The following is a 26,918-nucleotide window of genomic DNA, read 5'->3' on the forward strand; positions in this document are numbered from 1 at the left end:
CGTTACTGAGCAGAGCCCTACTTCCCTGAGGCCACATCTACCTTCTTATGGCCATCCCTTGTTCCTTCTTCCACTGTCTCTCACACATCTCCTCTTTCTCCACCTTGTTCCAGCACCTTGGGAGCCTGCCATTCACAGCCACTACCAACCAAGGGCGGTGCATGGCTCTTGGGTGTCAAGGCGTGTCTTCCTCAGGATGCCATCATCAGTCTTCTTCAGTGACTCCCACTCTACTAGACTGTAAGATCCCAGAGAACAGGGTCTGAGTCTGAACCATCATTTACTTAAATGCTACCCCCCCCACCCTCCACCATGACCCAACCCACAAGCCTAGTTCAAGGAATGTTCAATCAACAGTTAAACTGAATTCCAGGATTCCGGGTTTCCCACCAGCCATTGGAGGGTCCCAATTTTCTAGATGGCCGTTAACAAGGGATTTGACTGGTAGTCTGGTGGTTATTAAGTTCCACTTAAACTAAAGCACAAAAGCAGAACATATACACGCCAGTCGGCCTAGAATAGCTGGTCCCAAGTATTCAAGCAGGCGTTCTCCCAGCAGAGACTTCTTTGTTGTTTGGCACAGGGAGACTTCAATATTTGAATGTTAAATGTTGAATTTGCATTGAGAAGATAACAATCAATCAAATATTTATTGATTGCCTGGCACATACAGGGCCCTATGCATAAAGTCTGTGCAAAAAAAAAAAAATGAATGCGTTTTCAATAAAGAAGTGCAATCAGGCAGTGATAGCGAGAAGGAGCAACTTGACACGCTTTTTCTTAAGAGTCAGAGGCCATCCAGACAAACTGGCCCTGGTGCCTGAGGTAACACCAGAGGCACGGACTTCACTCCAGGCGTGAGATCTGGGGATACAACAAAACAAAGGTAGGAGGCTTCATCTTCTCTGAACCTTTTTACCAACCTACATCTTCCTAGTTAACCGAAGATGACCATGAAAGGAAGGAGCAACAGTCACGCCACTAAGGGCCGTGGCCACATACAGCCTATCTGCGGCACCAAGTGCGCCCCCGTGCGTACCTGAGGTCAAGGCCATTAACAAGTTCATTACTGGCACCACAGTAAAGACTGCTGCCACCAGGGGTGTTCCCAAAGTGAGTGTCTTCGATGCTTATGTGTATCCCAAGTTGTGTGAGACTGTATTACTCCACGAGCTGTGCCACCCACAGCAAGGTAGCCCAGAATCGCTCCCGTGAAGCACGGAAGGACCCAACACCCCCACCCCCGCCCTGATTTAGACCTGCGGGTGCTACCCCCACCATCTCCACCAAAGCCCATGTCAGCAGCTAAGTCCTTAAACACTGAAGAGAAACTGTTCTCTGAAAAAAAAATGGTCATTATACTTTAAAAAAAAAGAATTATAAATCTGCATCATGGAAATTTTAGAATATACAATCAGAAGAAACTACCCATGATTCCACCACCCAAAAATAATCTCCATTAATATTCTAGTAATTTCCTTATAGTATTTTCTGTATGTGCATTATAGATACTCAACTGGGATCAGATATGTTGCTGTTTTACATATATATTATTTCGTGAGCATTTTTCACTGTCATTAAAAATCTTTGAAAACACCATTTTTAATGGTTTTATCATACTGTGCTCTGTACAACCATTTGCAATTGTTCACCGTTATAAACAACTGCACTGAACTTTGTTTTTGTTCACATCTCTGCCACTGAACTTGGTATCTCTTTTGCAGCAAGTCATTGGTGGAGAAGGAAAGGGTAACACTGTGGGGAGCCAATAGAGGGCTGACTCTCATCATTCCCACCCCTCTCTTCCCTCCTTACTTGCCTTTTCAGTGCTCAGCGGTCTTCTCCTTCACTGTCCTAATTCGGGCTCTGGATTCTGCTTAGCCCTGACCCTGACACACGGCACAATTGACTGGGGGCAGAAGCAGACACACAGAAGCCTGCAGCTGGAACAGCAGGGAAGGCACCGATGACCTGGCCTGTGGGCTCCCTGCTCTCGGGATGGCGATCTGAGTGGCACTGGGCTTCAGATGGCAAAGGAACCAGGAGATCTCCGTCGCCATAGTCCCTGGGAACTTCAGCAACAGCTGTGCCAGTCCTGAGGCATAGATCCCCAACACAATGCAAAGGGCAGAGGTGCAGATGAAGTGTTTTGATCCCCGTGCTATAACCTTAAAATAAACATTAACGTTCTCATCTATATCCATCTTATGTTTTCTGATATATATATCTGATGTTATTTTAACTGGTATTCAAGGAGAGCTTAGTACCAATCCTTCCTGTCTCTGAAGTTTTTTTTTTTTCTTTGACGTTCCAGAGGCCTCTGTTTTCTTATATCATTTCTTCCTCTGGTCTCAAACTGTGTGACCAATAAAGTGCATCACTGGACCACATACATCTTGTTAATAAAAGAATTATTCTTAAAAAAAAGAATTATTCTATAAAACATGGTCTCCCCCTCCAGAGCACTGCAAACTCATTGGGAAATAAAAAAGGAAAATACACGAAAGGCTAGAGAGTGACAAAGCTAAGTGCGGAGACCACTGTCAGGCCAGCTTGAGGACAGGAGGAGGCAATTCTTAGCTATGAAAACAGAGTCCTTGGCTACGCAGGGAGAGACAGGGAAGATGTTCCCAAGACCAAGACAACCACCAAGGAGGAAATGTGCTGCCACCAATAATCCTTCTAGCATATCTACCCCCATAGACTCAAATGTTTCTGAGAAGGCAGAAGGCAGTTAAGGCAAAATATGCTGGCTAGGTTACTGGCTCCGGCCTGGTTAATCACTAGAGGCTTTAAGAACTGCATTATAGATGCAGGACTCAGATACTTCAAAGAGAAGCCTAAGCCCTTGATGAAGCAGCACTAAATAAGCAGCCATAAAAGAGAGAAACTAACAAACAACATTGGGGCCTAGATTTGTATAAAAACAAAAATAAAGAAAAATAGCCTTTCCTGAAAGAAAGTTGACATCTAAGTGCAAATGGCCTCAAGGGTACCTTTCATTTGCTTTCTGGCCATTTGTACATGACCTTATGCACACGGTGAAGAAGGCAAATTTACCACATCATCTTCACCCCATGGGGTACCATCTGCTCCTTTCAAAACAAAGTTTTCCCCTGTCCTCACCAAGCACCAATATTTTACATGTTTAACTATCAGCACTTATTCTTAAAACCATTCTGTTTTAAAAGGGGGGGGGGCGCCTGGGTGGCACAGCGGTTAAGCGTCTGCCTTCGGCTCAGGGCGTGATCCCGGCGTTATGGGATCGAGCCCCACATCAGGCTCCTCCGCTATGAGCCTGCTTCTTCCTCTCCCACTCCCCCCTGCTTGTGTTCCCTCTCTCACTGGCTGTCTCTATCTCTGTCGAATAAATAAATAAAATCTTAAAAAATAAAATAAAATAAATTTAAAAAGGGGGGGAGATTGAAAAATCATGTCACCAAGAACCCCATTTCATAGGAAAGTGGGCACAATGGAAAAAGTACATCTTCTACTGAGACCTGCCAACATGTTTTGGATATACTGGGGGTGGGAACATTCATAAAATTGTGCTGTCTGTGCCATAAATCACTCTAATAGAATTCTTTCTGGATTATTCTATCTCTATCTAAATGGAGATCAAAGACCCACTGGCTCTCCCCGCACTGAAATAATCCACAGGTTCCAATGGAGTTATCTGCAGGCAAATGATCAAGCTATTAACACTTGCCAGACCAGTGAGACTATAAAGTTAACTGTGGTTGAGGTGAAAGGAGCTTTGAAGTACACAGCTTTCTTTCAAGTTATCCAGATCCCCATGTAAGAATACTCATCCCAGGGAGATCACACCTACAGCTTATCAGACAGAAAGTCTCTTGTCAGCATCAACCCACCTAGGACATCTTAAAAGAAAATGCATATCGAATCCATTCTCAAAGACTCTCCATTCTTTGGCTTTGGAAATGGCAATCCGATGCTGTATGAAAGTCTTCATTTAGCAGAGATTTGGGGTTAAAAAACAAACCCAACCCACAACAAGGGACTTGACCAGTTCTGAAGAACAGTTTTTGCTTCCCATTGAGGCAGAAATAAGGTGGTACAAGAAATGATGAAGGAAATATTTAAAATAAGAGACAGGAAAACATAGGAGAGGGGAGACAAAAGGACAAAAAAAAATAAAGAACAGAAATCATTGTTACTAAATTCACCTTTGTAATAGTATTGTCCCCATTATCTTTAACATGGAATATACATGAAAACAGGAGAAAGTTAATTCCACAGAAATAGATATAAAGGTTAAGTAGAGCTCAAGTTGCAAAAAGCAAGATCACTAAATGTTAACACATGTGAAAATTCCACTTTCTTCAAACCTAGATGGTGTTCAAACATTCTGAACATTCTCAATGAAACCGGACCTGTTACTTCCCCCGGTAGAGTGCTGATCTCCCCCAGTATCCCAAATAAAACAGAACCATTCAGTTTCCTGAGGTGGGCAGTGTCCTTTTTTTAAAGCGGAATTAGGAAAGCAATAATGACTCAAGGACCAAGAATCCCTGCCGTCATTAGAAAAAGACAAGGGGACAGGCTGCGTTAATATGTAGCCCGCGATGAAGTTTGCATGAAACATGCCTGTGAACAGGAACAATGCATGTAAAATTAAACAATGGATATTGGCAAAACTACTAGTAATTTTTGATAGAAGAAGAAACTTGAACTGAATTGAGTATCTAGAGTCATGGGTTAGTGCAAATTACTTGTAATGGATGCATTTTTACAATACACAGAGGTCTGACAGCTTGAACTTTGTTACATCTCAGTAATATCTAAATATCCCCTAGAACAGACTTTGATTTAACAGGATAATACCTGATATCCAGGTTCTTCTGGTATCCATCAAGACATTCAATCTTACCCATTAGCAATCCATCTCTCATTTGTCCCCCCTCACCTCCAGGAGCCAGTCTTTCAAGACTTTATTACGTGCCTGCTACCCGCAAGGCGCTTTTTCATCTCCCTTTGCAAAATGTCCCTGGCTCTCTAGAAGCTGGGATGCTGACCTTTTTTTTTTTTCTTTTGAAGAGTTGCATCATCTTTCATTCGCCAAGTTCATTAACATACCCTTGATCTAAAGTTGTCCATGATATACAGTTACATTTATGTGTTTTGAATTAAAGTAAATTAAAATTAAGTTAATTAAATTTAGAATGAAAATCAGTTTTGCTCTGAACTTGTTTGGGTTTGTCTTTTGCACACAGTTTCAGAATGCCCTCGATAAAACCAGTGATACACAGCAGGGCTGAATGCCTCGATTCTGCAGGTCTATTCCCAGACCTAACAGGGCACACTATAAACTGTCTTCAATGTAAAAATGCTTTTTAAAGAAAAATTTAGAGAATGCAAAAAAGGAGACCAAATGTGAAAAGAATTGATCTTCTCACACTGAAAAACAGTCAATGTTGACGTTTAGGTATGAGACTTTCCAGGATTTTTCTACACACAGGTTTAGATTTGTTTATTTTCCCTCAGTTATGTCATACTATACATACACAGCTGTATATCCCGTGAAAACTACAAACTCTAAAGGCTTTGTAACATTCTATCGAATGGACATATCACAGTTTATATAACCATTCACTCCTCTATTATTAAATATTTTGTTGTTTCCAATTTTTTTGTTATCAGAAAACACTTCTGGTCATAAGGCTTTCTTTTTTCTGTGTTCAGGATGGCTTTCATAGAACGAACTCCCAGAAGTAGAACTATTGGATTTAACCATGATTATTTTCAGGCCTTGAATAATACATATTGCCAAAACGCTGCTCCAAAAGGATTGTACCAGAAATGCATGAGGACGTCCACTTGACTAAACCTTGCATGTCCTTTATAACTGGTGCCTGAACTTGAACTCATTTTTTAAATGCTCCTTTTGGAAAGAATGCTTTTTAAGATTTCTGTGAAAGCAGACACAGAAATCTAACATCAGGTCTAGCAAAGGCCAGGAGAACATGAGAAAAAAAAAAAGACCCATTCTAAAGCTTTTAGGAACTTTTTAAGTTCCTTTTCTGTCCTTTTATTCAATGACTATAGATGCCAGGCACTACAGTTTTTCATCAGCTGTTCCCCAAGGCCCTCACATGTGGAAATTCTACTCACTCGTCCTCTAAACATTGCTGAGGAACCACCTGTCTCAAGCACAGTACTAGGCCCCGCAGAAGTCACAGTGAACACAGAGCCCCTGTCCTGCTCTAACAAAGCCCGAGCCTACAGAGGAAGACAGGACGGTCGTCCAGAGTGTGAGAATACATAACAAGGGAACTGAACCAGGACTTGAAGGGTCTAAACTGACGCCTAGGGGCACCCAGCTGGCTCAGTTGGTAGAGCATGCGACTCTTAACCTCCAGATCATGAGTTCAAGCCCCGCATTGGGCAGGGAGCCTACTTAAAAACAATAAAATAAAAAATAAAATAAACAGAGGCCCGAAGCAAAAGCTAAATCTCCTCGGTTCTTTCTTTCAACCATTTCTCATGTGACATCATTTCAGATGCACCCTGGCCACTATCTTCTGGATATACTCAACTTTGTCAATGTTCATAAAATGTGGTGACTATACTTGAACATAATACTCCAGATGTGGTCTGATCAGCACACATGCTTCTAATACAGCCTAAAATTGTTTTGCTTAAAAAAATAGGCTACACCACATTGTTGGCTCATATTAAACTTGTGATCAACTAAATCCCCAAGAACTTTTTACATAAACTGCTGCCAAGTCACATCTCTCATATCCTGTACATATGCAATTTTTTAAACCTAAATTCAAGACTTTACATCTATCACTGTTAAATTTCATCTTGTAGGTTTTGACCTAGAGTTCCTACAAGTTGAGGTCATTTTAAATCTGGATTCTGTCATCCTATACATTAAACTACGCCACCCAGCTCTGTATTATCTGCAAAGTGGAAAGCCTGTCTTTGTGATCAATTACGATCAAGAATCTGCGGCTGCTTTCGGGCGGGGGCCGTGATCTGGACAGCTCTGTTTTGCTCACAGTGCCAAGTAGGGTGCCTTTTACATCGTAAGTGCTTGGTACTTGTTAAATGACTGAATGCCCAGGTAGAGCCGAAAAGCTGTTCCCTGGCCCTTAACTAAAAACATCTTCCTCTAGGATGACACCGAATCAGTTGCTCAACCAGCTGTGAATTTGCCTAATGACTAGTTATGCAGTCACATTTCACAATCTTATGCACAAGGATATTACAGGACTCTCAAATGTTTTGCTAAAAACCAGACATCCTATATTTATATTTGACACTCTGGCGCGGTTGCTCGGATGCAGACACTGTGATCGCAGCCACGAGAAACATGGACTACTGGAGCTTGTTGATCCCTTACCTCCCTGACACTTTTTCCTCAATCCTTACCCAGATTATAGGGGACTGCCACTTGCCATTTTCTTCAGTATGCACATCTGAGTATGTGTTCCTTTACTGCATTATAGCCTTCACTGTTCGGGGGCAAATTTTTAAAAATAATTTTACATTAAATACTGTATTGAGAAAGTGAAAATTTCATACATTTATAATCAGAAAAAAAGAGACGTATTTTTAAGTTTGTTAGATTTTGAAAGAGGACAAACCTTGAAAGAGCCTACCAGTCCTATTCCCTCAAAACTTGATATTGACGCTTTCTGCTTTTGAAAATAGCGCAAACCGATTACTTTTCCATAGTATAATATTACATGGAGCATTAAGGAGACAACTGAGTCCCGGACTCAAGGATTCCCAGTGGGTCCTGCATCTGGGACGAGGGGACCGTAATGTGATCCAACTATTCCTCCCTATTCCATTCCTGCCCCTTGAAAGTTTGGAATCAGAGATTTTAAGAAACAAACTAGTCAAGAAATAATTCTCAGAGAATGAACAGATAATGTGCCCAGAATGATTAATGGCCTTTCAAAGATGAGCAAGTGTGGAGAACACATGACTCCTGGCGGTGTGGGCTTTGCCTGCCAGATGGTGCCTGACCCCCCCATCCCATCCCTCATCCCTTCTCTGAGCTTTACTCCATTCATGACGCCCATTCCATCCTTGACCCCCCACTCCCACCTCATAGCCTCAATCTCTACCCTCAAGGCTGAGGGATGAAGTGAAGCTGAGCGATGGGGTGAGGCTGTCTGTTTTGCACATTACTTGGTAATTAAAAAAAAAGTAGCTGAACGTTTTATTGGTCTGTTTTTGCAGGGTGTTGCAGAAGTCCCCCCCCCGCCACCATGTCAAAATGGCCTCGCCAAAAAGTTTCCAGCCTCAAAATAGCTGATCAATGCAAGCGTGTCAAAATGCCACACAACCACCTATATGACAGAATGAAAAAAGTATCTAGGAGTTAGAAGACTGGAGTAGTAGTTCCAACTTCTACCAACTGTCCGGCAGACCTTGGGAAATTCGATTTCTAATCTGACCCCATCTGCCTTGCCACTGGAAAGTTTATACTACTTGATCTTCACAATTCTTCTCCAACTGTGCCTCCCTGACTACTTGCTACTGTTAGTTTAACTCTTTCATCCGTAATTGCCTTGTTTTCAGCATCTCTGGGTTAAGGACCATGTCTCACGCTTCCACAGAAGACATCAATCTGAGCACATAGTAGGTACTTAGGACCATTTCTTGATTGAATTGATTTCCCATGTGCTAGACTGGCTGTAATTAGGCTTCTATTCAGTAACTTTACTCAGAGGAGCACAGGACATCACAGGTCACCTTGGCTGCCAGTCAGACTCTAACCAGCATCAGGCCAACCTCTTCGCTTATAGGGCATAAGAATTGCAGGGATGGCCCAAGAACATACGGGGCCTCCCAGGTAATCTCATGCAGGTCCTCCGTGACCCACTGTGACCAGATGGGAGGGATGCTTCCCAGGGACCTTTTCAACTTCACCTCCTCCCCATTGCCCTCAACCTAACTGGTGTGTGCTAAGTTAAAAGTGAAAAACGCTCTCTACATTATAGTCCAAGAAGAAAAAAAAAAGGAGCCTGCTGAGATACTGTTAATATATTACTTTTTGGAATAAAGTTTTTTTCCTAAAACATAAGCATTTCAGTAATTTTTTTTTTCAAATTTGATTCTACCCCCATCGAACTTTTCTTTATGCTAACCACCATAGGGAACATGTCTTGAAAACTCAGAACTATTTAATCTTCATTTTGCCAAAGGAACAAATTTATTCTACAGATTGTAATTGAACCCCAAGTACATGCTAGGCACTGTGCTAGCTGCGGACAAAGCACATATGTACGCAGCACATGTAGGACATACTTACACATTTGTTCAACCAGATGCAGGTTAAAATCCTGGAAAACACATCAGCCTTCTATCTTCTTTTCATGCCAGTGATTAAATACCCAGCTCTTCCGATTAAAAAAAAAAGTTCTAATTTCCTTATTAAGAAGATAATTCAGGGATGCCTGGGTGGCTCAGTCGGTGAAGCATCTGCCTTCAACACAGGTCATGATCCCAGGGTCCTGGGATCGAGTCCCACATTGCGCTCCCTGCTCATTGGGGAGCCTGCTTCTCCCTCTCCCTCTGCCTGCTGCTCCCCTGCTTGTGCTCGCTCTCTCTTTCTGACAAATAAATAAATAAATAAAATCCTGTAAAAAAAAAAAAAAGAAGAAAATTCACTGAAGGCTAATCTGAATGTGTTTATCCTGAGACACCACGCCGCCATCCTAGTCAAGTCTGATCGAAGAACGGTGTCACCACAATTCTGGGCTCCCATGCCTTCCTAATGGAAGAAAGTGAAGTACCGACCAGATAACCGAAATTTCTCTATGGGTCTATACTTTCTTTTAGCCTCACTTCACAAGAACAGCGTATACCTGCACTTCTGACCTCCCATTGAAAATGATGGCAGCCATGGCAGATTGCTGCCTTTAAAAAATTAAATGGTCACCAAGATGCAGGCAGAGTAAAAACAGCCCAAGGGAAGCATTTGGTTTGGCACGTGGAGAATCCTCAATGAGATTTAAGTGCCTGGTGGTCCTGTTACCCGCCTTCAAAAAGACGCGGAATTTCTCGATTCTCTGATTCTTAAGGAGTATCAGGTTTTAAATTCTTTGCATTAAGCAAGTACGCCACACAGAGAAGAAAGCTGACCCTCCCCAGTGGGCATTTGGGCCCTCCCTAAAAATCTGTGAAAGTGGTTTCAAACTCATTGTCTCGATACATTGGTATGTCCAGATCAGCTGTGAATATGCGCCTTGCGTCAGCTGTTACTAATACTGAACTACCAACATTTGTAAGTAATTTTCTTTAAAAAATAGTGAATTGAAAGTTGCTCCAATACTATAGAAATACCGTGGCCAAATCGCTCGCATTCCAATAGGCTGTCTAGTCCAAGAGACGAGAAAGGGGCGGGACTACCGTTAGTGCCCTGGGAACGGCGCCGAACCTCCGCTAGCCCCGCCCATGGGAGGGACCCGCTTGGGAAGAGTGTTTCCTGAGGATTGGCCAACGCACCACCCCAGCTCCCAATCAAGCTTAACTCTGGGCAACCCAGAGCACGCAGTGTGAGAAAGTGATCAGACTTCGCTCTCATCATGCTTGGGAATCGCTCGTCCGTAGGACAGCTTGAACTTCGATTTTCAAGACATGAGTTCGTAATGAGTTGGGCTTGGGGGATTTTGAAAGGGTTGGTTTTACTGGGGAGGGAGGGCATTATTCCACAGTATTTACCTGTCTGATTTTCAGCTCTCTCAGGCTGCAAGTGATATAAAAGAAAGTAAGGAGAGTGATATTACCTTAAAGTGAGAAGGAGTTTGGTGTTTGGAGCCAGAGAAGAAGATAGTCTCTTTTGGACCTGCTGAGTTTGGTCGATGGTTAGAGATCTGAATGGAAAAATACAACCGTATATTAACTTATCTGAGCTGGTTTCCTCTTACGTAAAATGGGCTTAAGACTCTCTGCCGTGAAGAGTGTTGTAAGAATTGGAGATGATGTATATTAAGTACATGGCACAACGCCTGACTCCACAAGACCGTTTTAATTATCATCAGGCCATAAGAAATACAGGACTGGGGCATGGGCAAGGAGTCAGACCTGCAGAGTTAATTACGTGGAGGTGGTTAAGTGGAAGCCACGCCAATGAATGGAGGAGAGTACTAAAGACATCCCTTCGGAGCACAGTCACATTTGGCTGGAAGGGGAGGATCTGCCATCAAAACAGGAGAGAAGGAATGTCCAGACAGGTAGGAGGGAAACAGATATATGTAGGGGCACAAGCCAAGCGAAGAGAGACGTTCAAGGGTGAGAAAGAAAAATAAGCCCCAATGAATTCAGCGAAAAGTCAGTTAGCTGGTAAGCTGCAGGGGAGCAATTTCAGCAAAGAGGCAGTGGCAGAAGCCAGATTACAAGGTGTTTCGGAATGAGTGGTAAAGAAATGGAGCCAGCAGATGTAAACCACTCACTTGAGAAGAGAAAGTCAATAATATCTCAGTCTGACAGCTGGACTTGGTCCAGGCGTGCAAGAACAGACTTTAGCCGTAAAGACTTAAATGTGGGATTTTAATATGGAATTTCTGATGGCTGCAGGTATAGAAGGGCCTCCCAAGGGAAAAACACATTCCTCCTAAAACTAAATATGGCTTTCATAAACTCAACAAAGAGAGGCCAACCTTGCTTGTTTCTTAAATCTCCATGGCTTCAAGATAATGCCACTCAATTCGAGGGACTGACCAGAGGGGAAAAGACAATGAAAAATTTAAGAATGTACGAAGATTGGTGAAGAGCCTTCTCTGTTTGGTGGCCTCCCTACAGAGATTTTGTTCTCAAAATTCCCAGACTCTCGGAGAGTCTTAAAGGAGCGTAACCCAATCAAGCCTCCTCAGGTTAAAGGGGGGAAAAAAAAGCAGGCTTGCCTATTTAACTCCAAACCAGTCACCTCCTGCTTCTCTTGTATTACACAAAGTCCCTATCTTCAGTGAGTAAATAAATAAACCCCCAAGAAGCAGAATAGTTTTCTGAAAAAGCTGGTGGGGTCCACAAAGCTGATTAGGGCTTGTTTATTTGAAAGTTTCAAATGGTCAGGAATGTTTGAGGACTATTAAGATGTGACAGGATTCACTAGGGTAAACATGTCCTGCCTCGGGCTTCTTGGAGCCTCTAATCCCTATAACAAGCAAGATCCCAAATAAGAGAAATAATAATACTAGCTACATTATTGAGCAAGCATGTACCAGGTGCCCTTTACGTGCATTGTCTCATTTAATCCTCACAAAAGCGCTGGGAGGTTAGATATTGTTAGCCCCAGGGATGCAGAGCCTCTGGGCTAACCCCGGAGCCAAAGGACCTCCCAGGTTTTGCTAGCATAAATGCCCAGTACCTATACCCTGGCCATCAACTTGTATTTTCTTGTCCCAGAACTGCTTTGACTGCTTGGTTTTCAACCAGTTAAAAATAAATAAACTTCCCTATATTTTATCCCTACTCTATCTCATGTCACACAGGCTTTGGAAATAAATAGACACAACAAGTTCAAATCCTGGCTCTGTCCTGTCCGAGCTGTGTGGTCTGAGGCAAAATGGCTGCCTCACAAGGGCAATAATGGTAGCTTCCAGCGTTGTTTTAAAGACTGAGATACTAGTACAGAGCCTAGCACATAGTAAATAATCAAAAATGTTACTTTTGAAAAATGTGAGCGCTGCGTAATTGTTTGATGTTTCCCTCACTCAAGTAAGATTATTTCTTCTTTTATAGTACATATATATATTGCTGTAAAATCTTCAAAAAATCCAAAAAAATGAAAAGAGAAATAAAAATGAGCTGTTATCCTACCATCCAAAAAAAAAAAAAAATCCCAGGGTGCCTGGGTGGCTTAGTTGTTAAGCATCTGCCTTCGGCTCAGGGCGTGATCCCAGGGTCCTGGGATTAAGCCCCACATCGGGCTCCCTGCTCCGCCTGGAGCCTGCTTCTTCCTCTCCCGCTCCCCCTGCTTGTGTTCCCTCTCTCACTGGCTGCCTCTCTCTCTCTGTCAAATAAATAAGTAAAATCTTTAAAAAAAAATCCCAGATATTGTAGCATAAATGTATATGTGTTTTTTATCAAACTGGGTAAATATATATATTATATATAAATATATTAATATATATTTATAATATGTATTATATATTTGGTTTGATATCCCATTACTTATAAAATTTTAACATATCATGATCATTTGTTCATATCATAAAATATTCTTTGCATACATCGTTAGTGGCTTTATAATATTCTAGTCTATGGATGTATCAAACTGTTTTAACAGACACAACACTGATTAAATAGGAACAACTGCCTTTTAACCAAAGTCTTCAGTAGCCCGACCCAGAGGACTCGTCCAATGAAAATTCCAGGGAAAAGAGACTTTCTGTTTCCCTTAAATTACACTTTGTGTTTGGCCATCATCTTTCTAGCTGCTTCTGTCAAGGGTTATTGGTTTTAGTGTTGCCTGTCGGGGTCTAAGCAGAAACTGTGAAAGTTAGACTTTTGGGCCCACGTCCTAAGAAATCACCAGCTTGAAAAGAAGTATGTAACATTATGTACATTCAGCCATAGCTACCTAATAATGAAATGCATATCGGCACATTTTAACAAGCCACATTACCATGCATTTTATGACATCAGAGGAGCATTCTTGAACCAGAGGACTGGTTCTCATTAAGATATCCAAGATGGATTGGTTAAATATATTATGCTACACCCAGACAACAGAATATTGCAGAACTACTAAAATCATGTTGACACCTATGTAATAACACGGGAAAATGTTCACAAAATATTGATGGTTGTTTAAAAAGCAGGGTATAAAATGGTGTGTATATTATAAGCCTTGTTTAAAATGTGTGTGTATCTATAGTCTATTAAAAACTCTATTAATCAAGCTGTTAAGAGGGGTTATCTCTGGGTCCTAGTATCATGAGTGAATTATCTTCTTCTCTATCTTCTCTGTATTTTTGAACTTTCTAAAGTTAATAGGTATGATGCCAATAAATGATTCTTAATTTTAAAAACAGCCAAATTGTTCATTCATATATCTTCTGAACCCCTATTATGGTGTGTGCTACCATTCCCTATGGAATCCGGCTTCTCAGGACTTCATTGTATCACAGTAACAACCCTGATGGAGCCATAGAACACCGGAATTTGAGTCAAAATTCAGAATTGGACACTAAACTCTACCATGTCCTAGCATTGTGCCCCTGGCCAATTACTTCATCTCGCTGAGCCACAGTCCTCATCTCTAAAATAGGGACTAATACTACCTACCTCACAAGGATGACTGTGAGTTTTAAAGAGAAAGTGCAGGTGTGGGTACCTGTTCCCATGCCTGGTGCACAGAAAGCCCGTTAAACCTAATTCTAATACCTTTCTCAGCAAGACAGAAAGTGTGAAGTGACTCTCGTTTTAATTACTCAATTCCTCCTCTGTATCTATTCATTCGGTGTGTTCTCATGTGTTCAGACTGCAGTCTGAGAAAGAAGACACAAATAGGAGAGATGCCGGTGAGTGGAAATACCTGGGACGATGGGGGCAGGCAAGTATCTGAGGAGCACGGTCTTCGCATCATGTACAAACTAGAGATGCTGCATCACCAGCTGAATCTAAATTAATACTAGGGAACACCCCTGCCTACCTTAAACCCAAAAAGGAAGAAAAGCTCACATTTAAATATCCCATTTAAAGGGTCCGGTGTTGGGATGCCTGGGTGGCTCAGTTGGTGAACCGTCTGCCTTCGGCACTGGTCATGATCCAGGGGATCCTGGGATCGAGTCCCGCATCGGGCTCCTTGCTCAGCAGAGAGCCCGCTTCTCCCTCTGCCTCTGCTGCTCCCCCTGCTTGTGCACTCACTCTCGCTCTCTCTCCCTCTCTCAAATAAATAAATAAAATCTTTTTAAAAAAAATAATAAAGGTCCAGCGTTAATGCAGCCATAGTTGCCAGAGGCACACATGTGACTGAAGCTTGGCGGTGGGGGTCAGGAAGCTATATTTACAAGTGTGATGAATAGTCCTGAGAGAGGGTTAAAGGAAACCCTTGTTGAGTTCCTAACAGAAGAAAAGGGCTATACGGTCAATGTTACTTATGTTCTTGTTTGCTATATGATCTTATGAGAGCAGATCTGTCCTCGACTGCGCTAATGAGTGCCTAAAACTAAGGATGTGTCATGTGCATTTTATTACTGCCTTTGGTTTTTCCAAAAGCAGTGTCATATTTGTCCTGGAGAGAAAAAGGGAAGGCATTTCCAAGTGCAAGTGTAACAACAGTAATCATTAATAATAATAATAATAATAATAATAATAATAATGATAATATTGAAGCCTCCAACCCTTCCTCTTCCTTTTCCCCCACCCCTCTCTCAAATACAGCTGGTTTATCATTCTGTAACTCACAATTTCCAAAAAAATAAACTGAAAAATGTGACGGTATTAAATATGAATAACCATCTGCTCCATCTCTTTGAGGAGCTCCAAACTCCAAATATAGCACACCAAAAAAGCCCGCCCTCTGGCATACTTAAGTCAAGGGTTCTTTCAGCCTACACACTCAAAACTTTAAAAAAGGTAGGTGAAAAAGTGAGCTCTTCAGTCAAAATCCTCACTTTTTAAGGTCCGCAATTTTATCTAACATTCGGAATTGCACCGGGGTTAGAAATTGTACACTTGGTACGTCTTTCTTAAAAAAAAAAAATCACAGATATCAAAAAACTGCTCGAAGTCTCAAAACATCAGATAACGTGATTGGTTTTATTCCTTTATGTCTCTACCTGAACAGGAGAGGAATGAATGGGCTTCAGAAAGCTCTTATTTCTCCAGCGGCTTTCGTGCAGAATAATATACTTTCATAATGAAATGTAAGATTATAAATTGCCAAATTGATTTTGCATCAGTGGTAAAAAGTCATAAGTGAATAAGTGTCTTAAGGTGACCTAGTATGTTATAGAAAATGTGAAACCATAGTATACTGACAGTTTCATTGGTTTAGCAAGAGTTCATATCACTTGGCTGAAATGCATCATTGGTCTTTTTGTCGTTACATCTTATTGCAGCTTTAAAAATAAAGTAGATGACAATCTTGTGAAATGTTTCCTTTACTGAATCAGGTTCCTGTCCTTGACTTTATTGAGAAGCCTACCTTTCCAAAGCGATGTTTACAAACTGCTTCTGCCTTTTAATATATTTTGAATAGTGAAATTTATCTCCCAACTCAATCCTTTCGAGCCAGGAGATGGGAAAACACTAGTGTACCATCCGGGTGAGGAACACCAAAACAGATGGCATCAAGGAGTTAAGTACCAGAGTGGATGGCACCTTGACATTTATTGCTGTCTAGTGCAAACCAGAATATATAATTTGACTCTTTTACAGCATTAGGAGGGTAATTTATTTATTTTTTTATTTATTTTTTTTATTTTATTTTTTNCTCATATCAGATAGACTGGATTTTAAACTAGAGGCCATAGAGAGAGATACAGAAGGGCACTATATTATTCTTAAAGGAAGTATTCAACAAGTGGATATGACAATTATTAATATATATGCCCCCAACAGGGGAGCAGCAAGATACACAAGCCAACTCTTAACCAAAATAAAGAGACATATAGATAAGAACACAGTAATAGTAGGGGACCTCAACACCCCACTATCAGAAATAGACAGAACACCCTGGCAAAAACTAAGCAAAGAATCAAAGGCTTTGAATGCCATACTCGACGAGTTGGACCTCATAGATATATATAGAACACTACACCCCAGAACCAAAGAATACTCATTCTATTCAAATGCCCATGGAACATTCTCAAGAATAGATCATGCTCTGGGACACAAAACAGGTCTCAGCCAATACCAAAAGATTGAAATTATCCCCTGCATATTCTCAGACCACAACGCTCTGAAATTGGAACTCAACCACAAGGAAAAACCTGGAAGAAACTCAAACACTTGGAGGCTAAGAACCATCCTGCTCAAGAATGACTCGATAAACCAGGAAATCAAAAAACAAATTAAACAATTTATGGAGACCAACGAGAATGAATACACAACGGTCCAAAACCTATGGGATACTGCAAAGGCAGTCCTAAGGGGGAAATACATAGCCATCCAAGCCTCACTCAAAAGAATAGAAAAATCTAAAATGCAGTTTCTATATTCTCACCTCAAGAAACTGGAACAGCAACAGAGGGACAGGCCTAACCCACTGACAAGGAAGGAGTTGACCAAGATTAGAGCAGAAATCAATGAATTAGAGACCAGAACCACAGTAGAGCAGATCAACAGGACTAGAAGCTGGTTCTTTGAGAGAATCCATAAAATTGATAGACCACTGGCAAAACTTGTCCAAAAACAAAGAGAAAGGACTGAGATTATTAAAATTATGACTGAAAAGGGAGAGGTCACGACCAGCACCATTGAAATTGCAAGGATTATTAGAAACTTTTATCAACAGCTATATGCCAAAAAACTAAACAATCTGGAAGAGATGGAGGCCTTCCTGGAAACCTATAAACTACCAAGACTGAAACAGGAAGAAATAGATTTCTTAAATAGGCCAATTAACTATGAAGAAATTGAGTCAGTGATAAACAACCTTCCAAATAATAAAACTCCAGGCCCAGACGGTTTTCCTGGGGAATTCTACCAAACATTCAAAGAAGAAATAATACCTATTCTCCTAAAGCTATTTCAAAAAATAGAAACAGAAGGAAAGCTACCAAACTCATTCTATGAGGCTAATATTACCTTGATCCCCAAACCAGGCAAAGACCCCCTCAAAAAGGAGAATTACAGACCGATTTCTCTAATGAATATGGATGCCAAAATCCTCAACAAGATCCTTGCTAATAGAATCCAACAGTACATTAAAAGGATTATCCATCATGACCAAGTGGGATTCATACCTGGGATGCAAGCATGGTTCAACACTCGCAAATCAATCAATGTGATACATCATATCAACAAGAAAAGACTCAAGAACCATATGATCCTCTCAATTGATGCAGAAAAAGCATTTGACAAAATACAGCATCCTTTCCTGATTAAAACCCTTCAGAGTGTAGGAATAGAGGGTACATTTCTCAATCTCATAAAAGCCATCTATGAAAAGCCTACTGCAAGCATTATTCTCAATGGGGAAAAGCTGGAAGCCTTTCCCTTAAGATCAGGAACACGACAAGGATGCCCACTCTCGCCACTATTATTCAACATAGTACTAGAAGTCCTTGCAACAGCAATCAGAAGACAAAAAGGGATCAAAGGTATCCAAATCGGCAAAGAAGAAGTCAAACTGTCTCTCTTTGCAGATGACATGATACTCTATATGGAAAACCCAAAGGAATCCACTCCCAAACTATTAGAAGTTATAGAACAATTCAGTAAGGTGGCAGGATACAAAATCAATGCCCAGAAATCAGTTGCATTTCTATACACGAATAACGAGACTGAAGAAAGAGAAATTAGGGAATCCATCCCATTTACAATAACACCAAAAACCATACGTTACCTTGGAATTAACTTAACCAGAGACGTAAAGGACCTATATCCTAGAAACTATAGATCACTTTTGAAAGATATTGAGGAAGACATAAAAAGATGGAAAAATATTCCATGCTCATGGATTGGAAGAATTAACATAGTTAAAATGTCCATACTACCCAGAGCAATCTACACTTTCAATGCTATCCCGATCAAAATACCGAGGACATTTTTCAAAGAACTGGAACAAATAGTCCTTAAATTTGTATGGAACCAGAAAAGGCCCCGAATCTCCAAGGAACTGTTGAAAAGGAAAAACAAAGCTGGGGGCATCACAATGCCGGATTTCGAGCTGTACTACAAAGCTGTGATCACAAAGACAGCATGGTACTGGCACAAAAACAGACACATCGACCAATGGAACAGAATAGAGAACCCAGAAATGGACCCTCGGCTCTTTGGGCAACTAATCTTTGATAAAGCAGGAAAAAACATCCGGTGGAAAAAAGACAGTCTCTTCAATAAATGGTGCTGGGAAAATTGGACAGCTACATGCAAAAGAATGAAACTTGACCACTCTCTCACACCATACACAAAAATAAACTCCAAATGGATGAAAGACCTCAATGTGAGACAGGAATCCATCAAAATTCTAGAGGAGAACATAGGCAACAACTTCTATGACATCGGCCAGAGCAACCTTTTTCAGGAGGGTAATTTAAATGTGTTAGGACTTGAACTATCAAAAGATGCTGTCTCCTGTCTCCAGATGTAATTACAAGACAAGACTATTAAAGCAGTCTTATAAATACGAGAGGATCTGAGACTGTGAAGGGCGACAGAAGCGGAAAGGACCATGTACCCAGCGGTGGCAGCTTGTTTTCTGACAGAGAGGACCCTGTGCAGAAAGGAACACCAGCTCGCTGGCCCGGACTCTCTCCCCCAGAACCACTGGTGTTAAGTGAGGTCCCTGAGTTCAACTGCCACCCAACACAGTGAGCTAGGAGCAAAAACGACATTTCCACCACCAAGAATATTCTAGGCCCTTTTGCCTCCACTGCACTACTGCATATTTCAGACATTAGTCCTGTTTATTGAGAAGCTACTTACAATGCATGAGAACGCACAGTGCTAGGCAATGGTGCATTCTAGTCAACATGACACATGCCAGGTTGGTGTTCTCCAAACTCCAGCAGGTAGGACTCCCTAAATGGCAGCTTTCATTTGTTTTCCCAACACCCTTCTTTCAGTGATAGTGTGTGTGTGTGTGTGTGTGTGTGTGTGTAAATATCAAAAGGAATCAAAGTTTTGTATGTTAAATTCACAATATTCCTGGAAATGATAGAGAATCTCTATTTAGCTATCAATACAATATGTTCCCTGAAAAGATCATGTCCCAGGTAGCCACCATATTAAGGAATTATATACAAAAATGGTAAAAGAATGAGGGAAGAATGGGGCGCCTGGGGGGCTCAGTTGTTAAGTGTCAGCCTTTGGCTCAAATAATGATCCCAGGGTCCTGGGATTGAGCCCCGCCTTGGGGTGCCTGCTCAGCGAGAAGCCTGCTTCTCCCTCTCCCACTCCCCCTGCTTGTGTTGACTCTCTTGCTGTCTCTTTCTCTGTCCAATAAATAAATAAAATCTTTTTTTAAAAAATGAGGGAAGAGGAGGCTAAGCCCGGTCATTATAAAACCACAGGTTGAAGCAGAGATTCCCAGCAGGGGGCCAGGTGAGAGCAGGTGCATAGGGAAGGACTCCCTATTGATTAAGATGCAGTGAGATGGGCACTCACATGCTGCTCCTGGGTGTATAAATTGGTAAAATCTACTGAAGGGAGATGTGGTACTAGGTGTATCAAGGTCTTTTTAAAAGCTGATATTCTCTGATGTGGTCATTTTACTTTCATGTCTGCGCTCCCAAGGAAACACCAGAAATGAGCACAAAGATATATGCACACATGAGTTCGCTGTAATATTTATACCAGCATGAAGTTGGAAACAACCTAAATGTACATCAGTAAGAAGTTGGTTCAGTACACTATGCGTATTAACAATTATGCTCTCATACTTGAATGGCATGTGAAAGGGCCTGTGGACATCATTAAGAAAAATGGCAGAGGGGCGCCTGGGTGGCACAGCGGTTAAGCGTCTGCCTTCGGCTCAGGGCATGATCCCGACGTTATGGGATCGAGCCCCACATCAGGCTCCTCCGCTATGAGCCTGCTTCTTCCTCTCCCACTCCCCCTGCTTGTGTTCCCTCTCTCACTGGCTGTGTCTATCTCTGTCAAATAAATAAATCTTTAAAAAAAAAAGAAAGAAAAATGGCAGAGTTCAAAACTATTTATGTGAGGGGTGTGTCTGGGTGGCTCAGTCGGTTAAGCATCCCACTCTTGGTTTGATTTCAGCTCGGGTCACTATCTCAGGGTCCTGGGATCAAGCTCTGCGCTCAGTGCAGAGTCTACCTGTCCTTCTCCCTCCCCCTCTGCTCCTCCCCTCGCTCACACTCTCTCTCTCTCAAATTAAAAAAAAAAACTGTGTGTGTGATAGAAAGTATCATAATCCATCCCCTTCCCAATCCTGTATATTTTCGAAACATCTTCAAACACAGTGCAGTGAAATAAAAACAAATCACAGCTCATCACTGTTGAAAGTTAAGAGTTCCGCCACTTAAACACTTTATATTTTGAAATCATTTTAGATTTATAAATCTTGGGGCGCCTGGCGGGCTCAGTCGGTAGAACATGCAGCTCTTGATCTCGGGGGCGTAAGTTCAAGCCCCATGGTAGTACAGAGATTGCTTAAAACAAAATCTTTAAAAAAAAAAAACCCAAAGCTAGTTTCACCAAGTTTCCCCTCCTATTAACATCTTACCTAACCATGGACAATTTGTCAAAATTAAAATATTAACATACGACAATTAGCTAAACCACAGCCTTTATTTGGATTTCTGCAGGTTTTCCCCTAATGTCTTTTATCTGTTGCAGGCTCTCATTCAGGATACCGCATTGGATTTACTTGGCCACTTAGTTTTAACAAGATACTCCACACTTTTGCCTGGCCTGAGACTCATAAAATGTCTATTCATTTCATCAGGCTTTCTTTTAGCTTCAGCTGTTTCTGTAAGAAGAGCCATGAAAATAGAGAGAAGATGCCATTTTAGAATAAGTCAAAATATTCTCTTTTCCTGATTTTCACATGAATTTACTTATCTCAGAGTTCTTCTTACAGACCTGAACATTTCCCTTTTCCACAGTCCCTGGGTCCCCTAACAATCCGGCCCCCGCGGGCCGGGCAGCACCATCTCAGACAAGGGACAAGAACAAGTACTACAGCGAATGGAATAGAACATGGGAGGTGGGGAGCTACTATCAGTAACTCCAATCTTGCTGGAAAGGAGCAACCTCTGGATAAAGACGATTGACTCAACAAACATTTCCTTAGCATACACGCATAAAAACATCTTCAGCATCATGCGCGTGATTTCTTTGTGGTGCAGAGAGGCCGAGTAACAACAAAAAGTCACTTCGCTAAGAGGTGGCAGGGCAGTGTTTCTCAACCCCAGTTCCTGTGTGACTCTAAAGTCCATGGTCTTAATGGTTCTATCACTGTGCCTTTTTGAGAGACCCTCAGTGAATGGTTGAGCCCAGTCATTCCAATTCTAGCTCTCCAACCCTGATTACTCCAACCTTGAGTTGAGATCAGACCCAGCCCTGGTTCTAACTTGATCCTATGGCTATATACCTTCCCTCCCCTTTGACTAAATGCTGGCCTTACCTACCATGATGTGTTGGATATATAGCAATCCAGTTGACCCCTCCGTAAGGGGTCACAGCCATGTTCTGTTAAAACTTCTTGGATATGCATGCCTCCCCTGGTTGGGGACCACCCTGCCTCTTCCCTGACAATGGGGAGCCCCCGGGGTCCTTTGCTCTGTCAGCCAGTCTGGTGACCATCTGGCCATGAAGCCATTCTAGACCCGCTCCTGGCCCTCTGCTGCCCTCTAGCAGTCACCAGCCACTCTGCCCCGTCCGGAACACAGGACTAGCCTGTACACCACCAGTTGGCTTGGTAACCTTAGAGCCAAGCATAGGGAGGTCTGGCTTAAACAGCCTGGATCTCCTGGGGAGAGACACTTGGCAGCAAGTAACTCAAGGGAAATGACTTTCTCGTCTTCCTTAAAAAAAAAAAAGCCTAGAGGGACAAGAGTCCTACTCTTTTTCTTTATACTGAGAATCTCTCAAGAGATGCTGTTCCCAAAATGGCACTGTGGAAGACGTGGGGGAACCCTAGACTAGTGCATTTCAGCTTACAAAGGAGCTTCCCAGCTCAGAGTGAAGGACAGAGGAGGCGGCATGCCCCGGAGCCTTAGGGGAAGGTACATGTCGGTGACTTGGCCCAGTGGAGACTTTCCAAACTCCTCTCGTCACTACAGGATGACCTCAGGAACTGCCAGCTGTGTACAGGTGGCAGAAGGCTTTGATGACTGGTTTCCTCTTCCCTAGAGTCATTTAGCAGCAGGAGGGGGTGCGGAGTGCAGGCAGCAGCTGTTTATTCTCATGACACTTCCCCTGCCGAAGACAGCTCTTTGATTGATCCCCGCTCAGAAGATCTAGCTTGTTCTCTGGGGACAGAAACTGGGGATAGATGGGTTGTGCAATTTCCTCTGGGTCACACACTGGATCCTCAGAGCAAAAAGCAACTTTCCCCAGTGCTGTCTGTCCCTCAGGGTGAAAGGGGGTGACCACAAAAGCACCACCACCACCCCTGCCCACCTTTTCCTCTGACCTTCCTAGACACTGTGGATAGAAGCTCACGCGGGTGTATTCGCTTGGCCCTCACTACAACACTATGAGATTCTTCTCTCGTTCATTTGAAAGGGAAAGGCGAGGTCTAAGAGCAGAAGTCTGTTGCCCAAGGTCACAGAGAGGCAGAGCCAGGATTTGAATTCAGAGAGCCATTAGGATTAAAAACAGACTTCAGAAAAGAAGCTTTACAATCCCCACCCAAGCATCCCTTGCCAACACACACACACACACACACACACACACACCATGCCAGTGATTGTTTATCTTTTCCAGCAAAGAGCAATTTGATCTCCTTTTAGGAAACAAAATCTGACCCATTTAGTCAGGGAGAAGAGACAGGCTGAGAATAGACAAGCAAGTGAAAGTAAAAAAATCAAACTTGCTGAAAACAGGAAGTAGAGAAAGCCGACTGGGATCTCTGATCGGAGATACAGGACCCAGGCCACCGCAGGCACTGCTCCCCCTTCTTTGAGATGCTACAAAGCAAGAGTTTAAGAAAGAATCATCCAAATCATATCATCTCTAGAACCACAGCCCATTCTGAAAAAGGGAATAGGGCTTATCTGATGACCAGGAGGACAGAGAAAAGGAATTATTGCCTCTTCCCCTCTAGCCTTCCCTGAATTCCAGCATTAGTCAAGGCTGGGAATCTAACACAGCAGAGGGAAAACTAGAAGAATCCCAAGGAGGAGGGCTGTACACCAGCCAGCAGGTCAAAGGCCTAGGGGACCACCCTGAACAGCATGGGAACAACTTGGAAGTCAACAGCTGCTTAGGCCAAGGCTCTCCAGCCCTGGGCTCGGCAGTGGCCCAAACCTGCTATTTATTTGCATTGCAAGAGCGTATCACCCTCAAGCTGGATCTCCTGAAGATGATAATATCAGCTCCCGCTTAATTATGAAAAAGGAAGAATCCAAATAAGCAGATGACCCTAGGCCTTCCTTGACCACCACAGGTAGAATTTCAGTGCGGACTGACACTGACAAATGCCACGTTTCGGGAGGGGGGAAGGACAGGGTCCTGAGATGCTCTGCTTGGTCACCCTGTGTCCTCCGAACCATCCAAGAACATGTTTTTTGAAAGAGAGAAATTGCCTTGAAGTTGTGATGATTCTAAATTCGGGGATCACTGTCAGATACCGGTGGGTATTACACGGCATTTACATATGAAGACATTCTTAATGTAAAATGTATTCTATACTTTTTAGCATAACACTGGCTGGAAAATATTCCACTGTGTGTGCTGGGGTAGGGCTGCAATTGAAATTCCAGTCGCTTTTAGAAAATGCTCAACATTTTTGAAGCTATTTCCTACCAATGAGTTTATCTCACAAAATATAGAACCCAACTGGCCACTTTAAATGACTCTAGAAGGCAATTGTATATCAAACTCCTCCATAATGGCTTTTTAAAAATTGTTAAAGAAACTCATCAATCCTCAGTAATCATTTTAAAGTAAAAATGATTCACTCATAACTATAAGCTAGTGCAGCCCAGAAGCCATGACCATGAATAACCAATTTGCCCCCAATTCTGGAAGTGCTAATTACCTCCAGGGTTGCTACACAGGCAGCTGAAAAGCTGGATGACCACAAGCAATTAGCCAATCAATTTGGCTTGAAATCGCCCCCAACACAATTGGCAGAAAGCCATAGCGGGGTGTAAACGGTAGTCACCTATTTGAGAGGAAACAAAAGGCTTTAGCCTCCCACACTACATTAATAGCCGGCCATGGTGCCCAAAATTACCACCACTCTAATCACACGTTGGGATTTTGGCCCCCGCTCAAAAAGCAAATAGATTACTCATTGTCAAAAACACGTTAGCCCATTAGCACCCATTACCACACTAAGTAGCTCTCGCCTGGGAAGACTGAGGGCAGGGGTCCGAGGGAATGGGGAGGAGGAGAAAGTCAGCCCAGCAGGGGGAAAGGTGACAAAGAGAGGGGTATTTGTGGAAACAGAGGTATGCGGGTATTGGTGAGGGCGAGCAGAACCGAAGCCCTTCTGGTTCCCGTATTTCAGAGAGGGGAAGAGAAGGGCGGCTGTCGCAAGTGATAGTCTCACCAGTCTCACGTCAATCCCAAGCAAGAGTTCAGAGCACATCATCAAGCTGAAGATCTGTGAGCGTTTCAAAAGTGCAGCGGCAATCACAGGATGCTGGCATAGTTTTATTAAGAACAAGTCATGCCAGACTAACCTCATTTCCTTTTCTGATGGGAGTGTCAGGCTGAAAACCAGAGGAATACACAGGACATACTGCTTCTGGATTTCCAGAGGGCCAAGGACAGAGTGAGCAGTCACGTCCAAGATAGGCTGCTCTGAATTGTCACGAATTCTCCCGGCTGGTTCCTTCACTGCTGTGACGGCTGTCCCCAGAGGTGCTAGTGAATAGCTTAACGTCAATCTGAAAGGAAGTCTCTGTTGGGGAACCTACGTGATCTGCTCTGCTCGGCATTTTTATCAATGACTGGAATAATGGCCTAAGCGGTACACTGATCTAGTTTACACGTCGCGTGAAGCTGGAAGGAACAGTTAACCCATTTTGAAACCCTGGTGATCTCAACAGGCTAGAATCTTGGCTCGAATTTAATAAGATGTCCTATTCATAGAAGACCAACACCCCAAACATGGGAGGAAGCCTGGTGACAACAGTTCAGAGAACTGTGCCCGACTTCAAGTTCAACACACACCGACTCAGTAGAGAGGGCCTTAGGTTGGTGGGCTCACTAAAAGTATGCCTATGGACTGCAGGCAGAGATCACTGCCCAATGCTCTGCGGTGGGCAACACTGGGTGCCAACATTTAGGGGGATAATTACCAAGTCGAAGCTTATCCACATGAGAGCAACCAGTACGGAGAAAGAGTTACAAGGAGGTTGATTCGAGTCCAACAAACGTAAGAACTGGCAATTAAAGCTGACCAAAAATTAAATGATCTGCCTCGTAAGGGGGGGGATTTTTCACCAGAAGCAGTTTTCACTCCAAGACCAAATGATCGCCCTCTGGGAATACGTCGTACAGAGGAGTCACACAGAGACAGGAGGGCTGCGGTCAATGACCTGTAAAGCTCCCTGACAACTCTGAGATACGGTGACATTACAGAGCCACCTTCCTAATTTATAGAACTGAAAAAGGACACAGAAGTGAAGCCAAACCTCTGGGTAGTGAATTACCACATGAAAAGAAAGATTCTGCACCAGGCAGAGTGACTAGGGAAGCAGGAGACAAACCCACTCCTTTCTTTCTCCAAACGCCTTAGCTGCAGGGGTCTTGTTTGCACGGGAGCTTGGGAGTGGCTGAGATGTTTGTAATGAGGATGGGGGGGGGCCTTGAAGGGAGTCAAATGGTGATGTGTAAACAACTTATTTCCCTGCCTTCTGTGAAAACAGAATTGGATGTTTTTCTATAGGGAGAGTGATTTATATGGACAGGGCCAAAAAAACAAACAATGACCTACTCCACTTTAAAAGGATTATTTGTGAAATAATAATTGAAACTCAATCTATGGCAAAGCATTTCTTCTATGAGCCCTTAATTAAGACATAAAAATAACACAGAGCGTGTCCCTAGACAGACTGACCTACATTTTTTGAGGAATACATCTGAATACTACTGCGTGCATGTCTGAACACGCCCAGCAG

The 26,918-nt window shown here is 42.6% G+C and overlaps 1 protein-coding gene and 1 pseudogene across 1 annotated transcript in view; one reads left to right on the plus strand and one right to left on the minus strand.

The window, feature by feature from the left end:
• GPC3 (glypican 3) overlaps positions 1 to 26,918 on the minus strand; it is a 404,167-nt gene that overhangs the window by 322,442 nt on the left and 54,807 nt on the right. The gene's annotated exons all lie outside the window — the stretch shown is intronic.
• LOC105237428 lies at positions 948 to 5,842 on the plus strand (annotated as a pseudogene).

Source organism: Ailuropoda melanoleuca, chromosome X, assembly GCF_002007445.2.
Source record: "Ailuropoda melanoleuca isolate Jingjing chromosome X, ASM200744v2, whole genome shotgun sequence".
Lineage (NCBI taxonomy): Eukaryota > Metazoa > Chordata > Mammalia > Carnivora > Ursidae > Ailuropoda > Ailuropoda melanoleuca.